The sequence below is a fragment of the Pezoporus occidentalis genome, unplaced genomic scaffold (genome assembly GCF_034315485.1).
Source record: "Pezoporus occidentalis ecotype Australia unplaced genomic scaffold, CSIRO_AGI_Poc_V1 ctg37, whole genome shotgun sequence".
NCBI classification, from domain to species: domain Eukaryota; kingdom Metazoa; phylum Chordata; class Aves; order Psittaciformes; family Psittacidae; genus Pezoporus; species Pezoporus occidentalis.
In genome coordinates this window covers 702,845-714,392 of record NW_026915691.1, presented here as the reverse complement: position 1 = coordinate 714,392, position 11,548 = coordinate 702,845, and the positions used below count along the sequence as shown (strand labels likewise).

Here is an 11,548-nt window from a genome sequence, read left to right as displayed (position 1 = left end):
CTAAGATGGCACAACCAAAAGCTTCAGGTCGTCAGTGACACACACCTCAGAGACAACAAATGCACAAAAGCCACGTTTGCTTTGAACTTACTGGCTTGTCCTCCATTCTTCACCCACAGGACACCATGCCTCAGCCCCGCGGGCTCCCACAGAGCCGCACAGCACCGCCTCTCCCGCTGCGCCCTGCCGCGCTCGGGCCGCCTCACCGCTACTCGGTGCCTCTGTACCCCTCCGCCCCTCCGCGTGCAGCTTCGCGCCTCAGGAGCGCCTAAGCCGCCCTCGTCCGGTGCGGGCGGGTTCGATCCCGGCAGGGGAGGAACGGACCCCGCTGAGAGGAGCAAACCCGAGCAGCTCAAGGCAGGTTCAGGACTACTTCAGCAGGTAACGTGTCCCTGTGCCCATTCCCATGTCAGGGATACCGCAGGCAGGCGAGGCGCCTGCACCGGGGAGGGTTTTCTGTTTCTGTGTAGCCTTGTGGCCGGCTCCGTGCAGGCCGCCATGAGGGGAGGGAAGGAGGCTCAGGCTGGCAGGGGCAGGAGAAGTCGTGTTGGTGTTCGTGTGTGGCAGAAGGGAAATCCCAAGTGTCATTCTGTTGATTGATGGTATTGGAATCCTGTAAAACTTATCCTTTTCTACTACTGGATCATTCTCAGCTAGGGGATGAGGATGGCGCTACCAGTAGTGTGCCCTGTCAGTGGCCCAACTCGTGGGTGAAGCCAGCAGCTGTCACTTTGCTGACAGCAACATTGCTATCCACTGGAGAAGAACAGGGATCAATTCCTTCGCAAAAAAGCAAAACCAGCTTTATGGCATTTTTAAGCTCACTTCTGGCTTAGAGTGATCCAAATAATTTTGTTATCATGAAAGGGCCTGGTTTCTGTTCCTGTTGTGGGGAGCTCCACCTCGTCTGCACTGGTGAGGGAAAGACTTGAGCATTCAGACAGCAATAAAGATGGAAACTGAGAGGGAAAGGGGCAAGAATCAAGGTGGTTCCTCATAAATAATTTCATAGGACTAAAATCAGCATGTACTGTGTGCTGTAATGAAATAAAGCAAAACCACAAGAGGTAATTGAGGCAATATCCTGAAAGCGGAAAAATTCTCCCTGGGGTTCCCATTGTCCTGAAGCTTATTTTCATGTGTCTTGCTCTGTATTGAATAACTCACTGCCCATTGATCAGTGATACTGGGTGTTGCAGTGGATAATCATTAAAATATTTACAGATTCTCTCATTAGAAATCCCAAACATCTTTCCTGTGTTTAACATTATGCCACAATGTGCCAGCAGCTGCCACAGCAGCATCACTGATATCACTCCCAGGAAGAGGTGAAGGTACCATGCAGTGCCTGAATCAAGGGATTGATTTAGAATATTGTGGGGTAGAACTTGCTTTTCTTTTTAACCTGGTGTTTGAGACATGAAAATCCTGTGTGGTACGGGTGAACTGTTTGAAAGCAGGTTGGTATTAAGCTTAGTGTTCCAACCACTGGTTTGGATGAGTTGATGTAGACCAGAGATGAATATTAACCATTCTATGATTAAGAGACTTCTGTGCAGAGTTCTCAAGGGAGGCAGATACGTGAAGTAGCTGACCTTGAAAACAAGTTGAGATACCCAGGTTTTGGGGTGCAGAAGATTACACATGAATTGCATACTACTGTCCTGTTTGAGGTACTATGGCTTGCAAACGTTTTGGAAGCCAATTACATAATGAACTGTTCTGGACTTTATCAAACAAAAAAACTTAAAATGCACCCTCCCTACCAAAAGCTGCCTCTACACAGCAGCAGAAAATACTGCCTATCAGTTGAAATATGATTGTTCTGCTGTCTTAGGTATATAGGATTAACCCTAAGACTTCCTCTGTGGAAGGATCTGTTGTAAAGAACAACTTCTCACATTCATTTTCTGTACCATAATATCAAATCCTTGTACTTCACTAAATTGAATTTGCAGTGAGCTACACAAAGCAGAGAGGCTGATTTGTAAAACCTCTTCAGCTGCAAGTCCTCCTTGCATGGGAGGGAATTCCCTAATAGATCCAGGGAGCTGATTTCAACAATAGAAAGGAGAGGGCTTTTTTAGGCAATAAGGGGGAAAGAGACGTAGTAGGCACTGGAATAGAAGACAGTGAACTATTGTGTCAACATATCTGGTTTTGCAGTCCTCTACAGGAGTTACTCATTTCTGCAGATTTTCAATGATGACTGCGGGTCCCTGTACCTTATTTCTTCTAGCATGCACAGTACTGCTTTCCTTATCACAGGATTATTCTACATCACTGCAGGTTTGTATCCTCCAAAGAACCAGAGTCACGTAGGAATGACACAACAAACTAAAGCAAGACTGCAGTTCTGATTAATGAGAGGATATTGCTTTGTTTTAGCTGAGCACCAGAAACATTTCTTAATGATGAGATGTGAAACTGTCTTCCAATGGAACATACAGAGGCCCTATTATTACAGTCACTTGTAATTACGTTGTACAGAATACTCTGCAGGCAGCAGTTCCAGGACAAAACCAAGCTGATATTCTCTCTCCAGAGTTCCTGAACCTCACTACGTGAACCATGCATGTGGGTTAGCAGGTGTGAGAATGCCTGTGATTTGCCAGCTGTCTTGCGTAGGCTGTTCACCTGTGTATAATTAAGAGTTCATGTGTATAACATCTTCAGAACTCTCTGGAAGGTGATAAGTGACCTTGATTCCCACTGAATTCATAGAAATGAAGCAGTTTTCAGTTACAAGGTAGGATTCCATCTACAGAATCATGCCCCTAATGAAATGTGGGAATGGAAAAGAGCAGCCTTCATTCAGAATTTGAATAGAGCATTGATATATTTATTCCTTTTGGTCATCAAAATTTTCACACTGTATAGTAGTAACAAAGGCATTAAATTTGCAGTTAAGTCTCCTCATTCCATAGCTGAAAAAAGAAACCTCTTCTGAAGTTAAAAAAGATTCTGGACTGTTTTTCTCAGACCAGCCTTATCTGCTGGCTTCACCTGGGAATTGAAAGATAAAATGGAACTAAAAAATAGTGTGGTATCTCTAAATTGACCAAGACTCAGATATACAAAAATCTTATTAAAATGTTACATGTGAGAGTTCCATAAAATGTTCTCAATCAAACATGTCTAGAGAAATATCCAAAGCCATCCAGGTAGAATAGAGAAAATGGTGAAAAGAGGGAGGGGTGCAGGTTTTTAGAGAAGCTAAAAGATGCTGAACAGAATAAATCTCCAGTGGGCAACAAAAATAACAAAGATCCAAGTTAGTATTTTTGTCTGCAGCACTAAGTATTACAGAATACCTTGCTTTGGCTCATGACAGGGAAACTGAAGATTTTTGAATACTCAGCCATAAGGATCATTTCTGCTCTCTGTGGGCAGCCCCGGCAATGGTGTGACTTGAAACATCTCTTCTCTGATACAGCTGTACTTGGTTGCATGGGCAAACTTGGGTCTACCCGCCCAGACATCTGGCATGTAAGGGTAAGTACTGTAGGCTCGTGACACCTACCAGTCCTGTCTGCATGTACAACAGGCACTGCAGGGTCATTCCTGATGGAATGTCATCTTGTTGTCCTGGTTTAGGTACTCCGCAGTGTTACTATAATGTGGTTTTCAAGTAGTCATCCAGTGCCAGTAAGTGTTTTCCACAACACCGATATTGATTCTAATGAAGCCTAGAGGGTAACCCATATTTTCTAGTGTTCATTATGGCACTTCAGGAATGAAAATAGCTCTAGCCAGACTAAACAAGGCTAAATTAAAAGAACAAATGTCCTTTCTATAGGACAAGCATAATAACTTCTAGTTATAGGTCAGTGGAGGAACTGACAGCATCATTTCTTTAGGATACAATGATGTCAGAGTGCACAGCTTTGGTTTGTTGACTGAAGGAGATTTTGTATTCCCATGTATCTTATCGTCAGCACTTTCAAATCAGTTTTATCCTTTTGAGGAAGGGAAGTGAGAGTTGGAGGCTGGGTTTTTATTAGACACAGCTGGTCTGGGGGACGTCATTTGTTCCTAAACCTGGGGCTGACTTTCATATGAAACCCTTAGCAATGGGGGTGGATGCTGGGGCAGGGGGAATCACTTGAAGTAGTTTCAACAGCTGGGGGTCAAATTATAGAGGAAAAGTGGAGAGAAGTGAAATTTATAATCTATAATTTGAAACCAAAATAAGAATGAGACAAGCTTATTTGAAGGACTGGAAGGAAAAGGATGTGATATATGGCCTGATACAGCCAAGCAAAATGAACACTGCCATTGCACTATTACTTTGCGGACAATCCAAAAAACCAAAAGGGCCTATTAAGGCTGTCTCTGTGGAAATCTAATTAGGTCATACAAACAATCTCTGTTGTTAATAGGAGCCTTTAACCATACATGGATGCCTTAAGAAGGCTGTAGCAGATATAGGAAAGATTCTGATCCATGAAGGGAATAAAAAGTGAATGCAAGAGAAGGAAGTAACAGATGAGGAACTGGCATAGGGGAAATCTATAAAGAGAAGAATTAAAGAAGTAGGAGAGAAACACCTAAGAGCCAAATTCTTCCCTAGAGGTGATATTATACTGTTATAGGGACATAATATGCTTTTTTTGTTTGAAGTTAAGGGAATGGAGAAAAGCAAATGTTAGGAAGCAGTGCATTTTGAGGGGAAAAAATTGGTAAGATCTTCCAAAGAAAAGTGTGGGGAAGACCATGTTAAAAGCATGTGCTTGCTTAGAGCGGGTGACTGCCTGTAGCATCTTAGTGAAAGAGATATAAAAGAAAGATTGGTGTAAATTAAAATAGAATTATTAGAAGACCAGTGGTACCACTTCTGCCTTCAGGATGTTATGCAAGAAAGTATGTGGGTCCGCACCCAGTGCAGACTGTTCTCCTTCAGACTACACCACAAAGTGACTTCCTCACCCTTGCACTGAAAGTGTGGTCCCTCTTTACACTTGTTATCTTCTTTCCTTCCCAAGCTCCCAGGTAGCAAATAACTATTTCACACCTATTACTCCCATTATATCCCAATAATATTCTAACCACCTCTCTGGCAGTGAACCCCACTCCTGTACTTGTTATAACTACGTGTTGAGTAATATTTCTACAAACATATCCTAGAATTTTGAAAGAATTATGGACTTAACCATAGCAGGATACTCTGTAGGCCAGTGAATGTTCAAGTTATACAGCACTGTAGCTACAGAGGGAGAATTTAATATCTGAATATTTGCAGAAAGCTCACACTGAATGGTACAGTTGTTCATAACATACTTGGAATGTGCTGTTCAGTGACCAGTGAGTGTATGGTATTCACATCACCTGAGTCCTGTAACTAACCCACTTTGGGTGGATTTGCAGATGGGTTATTCACAGCATATTATGAGATTATGAATTATTTACAGTGAGGAATATTACACACCAGCATCTACAAGTAATAATGCATAATATGATATTCCAGAATGTGACAATCCACTTACAAATAGCTCAGTACTATAAAGGATCTAACTCAGTACTCAAAGTCAGAAAGAATCTTCCCCATAGGTTTTTAAGTCTCCCTGAATCACATGCCAAAAGAGTGATGCTTTGAGTCAAGAATCAAGAGTGAAAGTGCCATGATTAAAAATGGCACCTTCAGTAATCATATGCATTTTAATACAGCAATGCATGGTCCTACAGCATTTTTTCCAGGATATTTAGCCTTCCCAGCAACAAGCTGTAACAAACCATAGTGAAGTAAGTATCTCTACTTGTTACCAGTGCATGTTGCCTCAAAACCAAGAGTAAAGTCAGAATACTGGTAGTCTGAGAAGGAAGCCATGAATTTTTGAAACAGCTCTGAAAAAGACCTCAATAATGCCAGATACTGAGGCAGAATTTTTTCAAACTCAAACATCTGAATAAGGCGCTACAGAAAAATATCCTCATTGTGGATCACTTCATTCACAACTCTTGACATTTGTTATTGTACATGCAAATACATGCAAAGAGCTGCCGGGGGGGTTTAGCTTTCCATGAGTGAGCTGCATTTAGTCTGAGATGGAACTTGTTTACCGTAAATCTTTGCCTGTTGCAAATAAAACTGCAACAGTTTGCTAACAGGGGTTTAAAAAAGGCCAAAAATAAAAGAATGAAAACTAATATGAAGTATTTATAAAAATGAAGCAATATATATGCTGATCATATACATGCACCCTGTTTATCAGCAGGTGCCACCACATATAGGAAACTTGAGGCAGTGATTTGGTAGCAAACAGAGTTGATTTGGTATTTTATATATGACATCATCATTGCTGGATGGCTCTTTGGAATAAATAACCTCTTCCACATGTCCCAAAGCACACAGCTCCCAATATAAATTTCAATTGCTGTAAGACTCAAGGACGTCCTAAATCACCTTGGGTTAATAAACAGCAGAAATAGAGGAGGAGGTGGATCCAGGATTTGTTTTCATTATTCCACCAGAACTAGTTCAGATGAAGTAATTGTTAAATGCATTAGATACAATGCAGGGCAATCAGGAAGTAAAAACATGAAGGTGGGAGAGATGTTTATATTGGATTTACATACTGAAAACCTGGCAGGTCATAGTGCTGTAACTCATGTATTGCCAGGCTAGGCCTGGAATCATGGAAGCATTCAAGATAAGTTTGAGATTCCTTCATGGCTTAAAGAGCAGTGTGCTTGTCAAGTGTCTTTGGAGAGGTCTGTGTTAAGAGAAATTTTTGAGAAGAAAGAGGAAGTACAATATGAAACTTGCATGAGAATAAAAGAAAGCCATAGTAATGTTTGAAAACCAGGAGAGCACTTCTATTCTTACAAACAATAAAATGAATTCCCATGGAGATGATCAGTGACAGACATGCAAGACTCCCACTTACACTTAGCCTGTAATTCTGGAGTATAAATGGTGCCTTTCTCTCTTGCTGTTCCTCTGAATTTAAGGAGACCTGAATAAATGTGTTAAGGCTGAATAACAGAGCAATGCCCATTTAGTTAGAAGTGTCCAGAGTAGTTACTTGTTCTTCCAGGAACTAACAAGTGAAAAAGTGGATCCTTAGCCAATTTATGCTGCACCTCTTCTAAAAGAAGTTGGAATTATTTCAGCGTTATCTTTGCTTACCAATCTGCAAAACAAAGGAAATTGTCTTCAGGGATTAATTTGTAGGTGGCACATTTGCATGTAGCATGACCTATCATTGCAACAAAACGTAGACCCTATTCTAGATACTCAGCTTCTATTTCACTGAATTTTTGAGTTTTGGATGCAGTTTCAAGCCTTTCATATGCGTGATGCAACACAGAGGACATCAGAGTTGCATTCCCTGAAATTTTGTGAAGCTTGGATTTAGGTATGAATATTGATTAGTTTTCAGTGTCTAACAACATCTGAGGTCTCTTACTACTCTCCATAGCAGCACAAAATAGATCCCTCCCAACTTAAACACCTTTGGACATTAAATTTACTTAGTGGAAAACTGTGTTTAGTAGAGTCTCCAGAGCCCTGCTGCTCTTCAGGAGCAACTTATTGCTCACAGTTTCATGTGCACCTTTAATACAATTGCTGTATTTTAAATGTGATCACATCCTGCTGAAATGAAGTGGTGCATTTGCTCCCATGTCATCCCACAGGGTTTGAAGTCAGGACAGACACTCAAGAAGAGTAGTGGGTTCTGCAGGATGTTCAAATGTTTTGTGTATTTCTCTGTTCCTTCCTATCAGGTGATGATTTCCCTCTCCAAGTTGACCTCACACAGACATTCCACTTAATTCAGTACCATAAGCTTTCTGAATGCCACTCCATCATCTGCAAAAGAAGTATCTTTGAATAGACAATATTGCCCTTTCCTCACTATCTCTGAATCCATATAGTGAAATGCCATCATGATGACTTTGGCCTCTCAAGAAGAAAAGGGGGTAGTGTAAGTACACAGGTGTAGAGAAATCATAAGTACATAATATGCAAGTTTTCCTTCCACTCCCTCACCCTGTGTTGTTTTTTTTTCTCTCCTTATAATGGATAATAAGGAAGTATAAAAACACAAGGACCTGGCCTGAGTAGTGTTTTCCTTTCAAGACCTGTAGGGAGACCATTTACAAGGAATTGCTGTATCAGAAAAGCTAAAGTTGGAGCAATCCACCTACTTCCTGTGAAAACACAGCCTCAGCTTGCAAATGCAATGGGAGAAATAACCAGTATCCAGACAGATTTCCCCCCTACGTACAGCAGTCCCTCATACTGAGCTGCAACCAAGTTCTCCCTAAAAGTAATACATGTAATACTGCAAAATCCCATGGAGAGTGAACTTCCATGTCCATTGTGCGGCTTTTAATAATACAGTTAATAGCATTTTAGTTCATGATGGAAGATTAAAAAGGCAAAACAACCTTGCTAACCTAAATGTTGGGTGGTTCTTTGATTGGTGTCATTGGCATGCCATGTGGCATGCAGCTGAACTGCACCACCAGAGACGTTGAGGCAGTGTGTTAAACTCCATGCTGTTCCTGCACTTCTGTGTTCACCTTACCCACCACCGCCAGGGCAGCTGCCAGAGGTGGAGGTGATCAGGAAGCCATGAATAAGAGACCAGAGGGGAGGACCTGGCACTGTGACATCACACTAGTAAGAGCTGCTTTAAAATGTCTGCCCATGACAGGCAGTTGAGAGACACCCAACAGTTTTATCATAGGATAGCAGAGCACACTGATTTCACTGTTTAAGGCACACTAATGTCACTGTTCATATGTTGTGGCATGTGCTTGCATTTTACTGCTGTTTGTCCATCCCCTTACTTACCTGCCACACTGAATGCAGTGACTTGTTTCACAAGTTTGCTTTGCACCCATTCTCTGTCAGCTCTATACCATACTTTCCCCAGTAGGGAAGAGTTCCATTTATTTATCCTGTCTCCCAGAAAATACTGGTAGAAACTGGATGTTTTTAAAACTGTGAACAGCAGGAGTTTCATGAGTATTCCACTGAGTAGCCCTCTCAGGTTAAAAAAAAAACAAATCTTTCTTTTAGGGATTTATGCCTTAGGTGAACATTTCACCAAGTATTTGCTGTGTAGAAATGGTTCTTCCTGTGCCAGAGCCTTCCCCATCCCCAGTGGCAGAATATGCCACAACCACTGGCACAGTGGTGTTCTGGAGGTCCTCATCAGGACCAGCTGTTTCATCTTCACATTCTAATAACTTCCATCTTGGTTCTATCTGTATTATAAAGATCCCAGGCTACATGGTACCATGCTTGAAATCACGCATGTGGCAAGTCAAACTGTCACATTAAATCTGTTAAGGGAGAGACTGTGATAATTGCTTCACAGAAGCAAAAGTACTAAGACTTTTGTAAGTCTTAACTTGTTCCAGGAACAGCGAGAGCCTTGTGTGGCAAATTTTAAGTACGCCATTTGAGACCGGGCTCCAGGTTATTAGCAAATGAAAAGACCTGTGTGCTTTTCCATGCCAGCATGGTGCAGTGCCTGGTGCATTGAAGCAACTGAGTTGGTAGATGACCGGTGTATGCTCTCTGACCTCCCAAGAAGACAACCCAAGTAGTCTCTGACAAGCCTCGTCCTTCACACCCCGAGACCTTGCTATAAGCCCTGTTCCTCCACACCAGTCAGGGCAGCAAGAGGAGGGCTGGGACATAGGACAGCAAGCCCAGGGAAGTTTAGTTTAGCAGGCTATAAATCCCCTTTCCCCTCCTCCCCTCTTTATTGCCTGTCTTTGGAAAACACAATCCGATATAAACCAGAGAGAGTGGAAGCAGGGCAATAAAGCTGTACGGCAGGAGCCCCGAGTGTCGCCGGGGTGTTATATTACTGGCATTCCAAGTGGCTGATGTCAGGCTGCCAGCAGTAGGGCCCACAACCCACCAGGGCAAATTCCCAACTGTCCCTGGTGGCCCTGTGACATCCCTTCTGCTCAGATCCCTTCTCGGTGTGAAGCCATTCATCTCTTCTGGCCTTCAGTATTCCCAAATTCTTGAATTATGGTTTGAAGGGCTCTGGTTTCAAAGCCATTCAAATTGAGCACTCTGGCCTTTTGGCTGCAATGGTTTGAGTCAGGATGTTCTTGAAATGCACAGTGTGTTGTTCAAAATGTGTCACATGGTCACTGCCACACAGATAAAGATGTTTCCTGATATTCATGTGGCTGGATTAAAATATATGTGCATTGGCTTATTATTAAAACATCAGTTTACATGAATGTAACTCCTTTTAGATAGGGCCAAGAGTTTCAAAGCTGGTAAGCACTTTTGAGTGGCCTACATGAGGGATGGTTTTCACAGGATGGGCTCCCAGTGCTTCTGAAGACCTTTTAAGGTACTAAAGGTACTAACCCTTTAAGGTCCCTTTAAGGTCCAATAAATTTGGCACTTAAAAGGGAGCTTCCAACAGTCTTTGCCAGCACCTGCTGTGAAAAACTGAAGAAAAGACTCTTAACCACAAGGAATGAGGTATAAATATTGCTCAGAAACTCAGACCTAATTCCATTCCCAGGAGCTTGCACAGGTATGATTTCTTGGGGTTAGATTTCTTTCTCTTCAATTGTCTTACATTAGGTGTTTGCTATAAACTAACTTGCAAAGCTTGTATAATTGGTAAAGTGAAAGAAATCTCTGGAAAACAATTAACCCTGCTCCTTTTATGCCACGGTTGCACAACCAATTGAAGTCTGCCTAAGTCATCATGCATTGACTCTTCTGTAACTAATCTTTTTCTCTCTCTTGTTGTTATTGTTCAGAGTTGGTTTTAGCTGGATCTGTTTCTGGACTCGATTTGTTACGCAGCTGTATGAATGCTTGCTGGCATGGTGAAGCATGCTGCTAGGGACAAGAGAATAGAAGGTGAACTTTTTGGGGACAGTCTCCTCCCATGTTGACTTAAGACAATCATATAACACCAACCTCAGAGATGCATACCATGATGGCTTTGTTATCTTCTAGGGTTGCACATCTTTCTGTTGAATGAGTAGATACAACAAACTCAGACGGGAGATCTAACTTTAGATAACCAAAGTTTGGTGAAGCCAAGCATACCATTATTCATCATTATAAGTATATTCGAGTTCTGAGGAGGACACAGCATCATTCAGCTCACTGAAGCGGTAGATCCTGAATGTATATTCAGAGCCCTGAACTCTAAATTGTGCCCCACTGTACAGATATGACACACAATCTGTGTAGCTCCTGAGGATGTCAGGAAAAGTATCCAAATTAACTTTTGAAGTGGACAATTAAAACACAATAAATCCCTGTGTAGACACTTCCTGAGTATTGAAGAGGCCTTAATTCAGGTCAGTCTCATTTGTTTTGTATTGAAGTAAACCAAATCAACTAAAGGTCCCTTTAATCCTAAATGAGAGTGCCTGTGCAGGCGGGTGGAGGGGGCTTAACGCTCTTCAGATTTAATAGTATTTGATAGCAATTACTTAGAATAATCTCCTTTACGAGGTTTTTGGACACTCCTCTCAAATTCAGTAGCACTGTATAACCTTTTGTTATATTATATGGAATAGTTAAAGATGACATTGAAGA

At 41.9% G+C, this 11,548-nt stretch overlaps 1 long non-coding RNA gene across 2 annotated transcripts; it reads left to right on the top strand.

Annotated features, from left to right (window-relative positions):
- The first annotated feature begins 241 nt into the window (after positions 1-241).
- LOC134170313 (uncharacterized) lies at positions 242-10,987 on the top strand. 2 transcript variants are annotated; one of them, XR_009967223.1, is made up of 3 exons: positions 242-361; positions 3,394-3,495; positions 10,756-10,987. It is a non-coding gene; the product is annotated as an uncharacterized LOC134170313 (long non-coding RNA). The 2 variants fall into 2 exon arrangements; XR_009967224.1 differs by lacking the exon at positions 10,756-10,987 and adding an exon at positions 7,729-7,814.
- Positions 10,988-11,548: the final 561 nt, after the last annotated feature.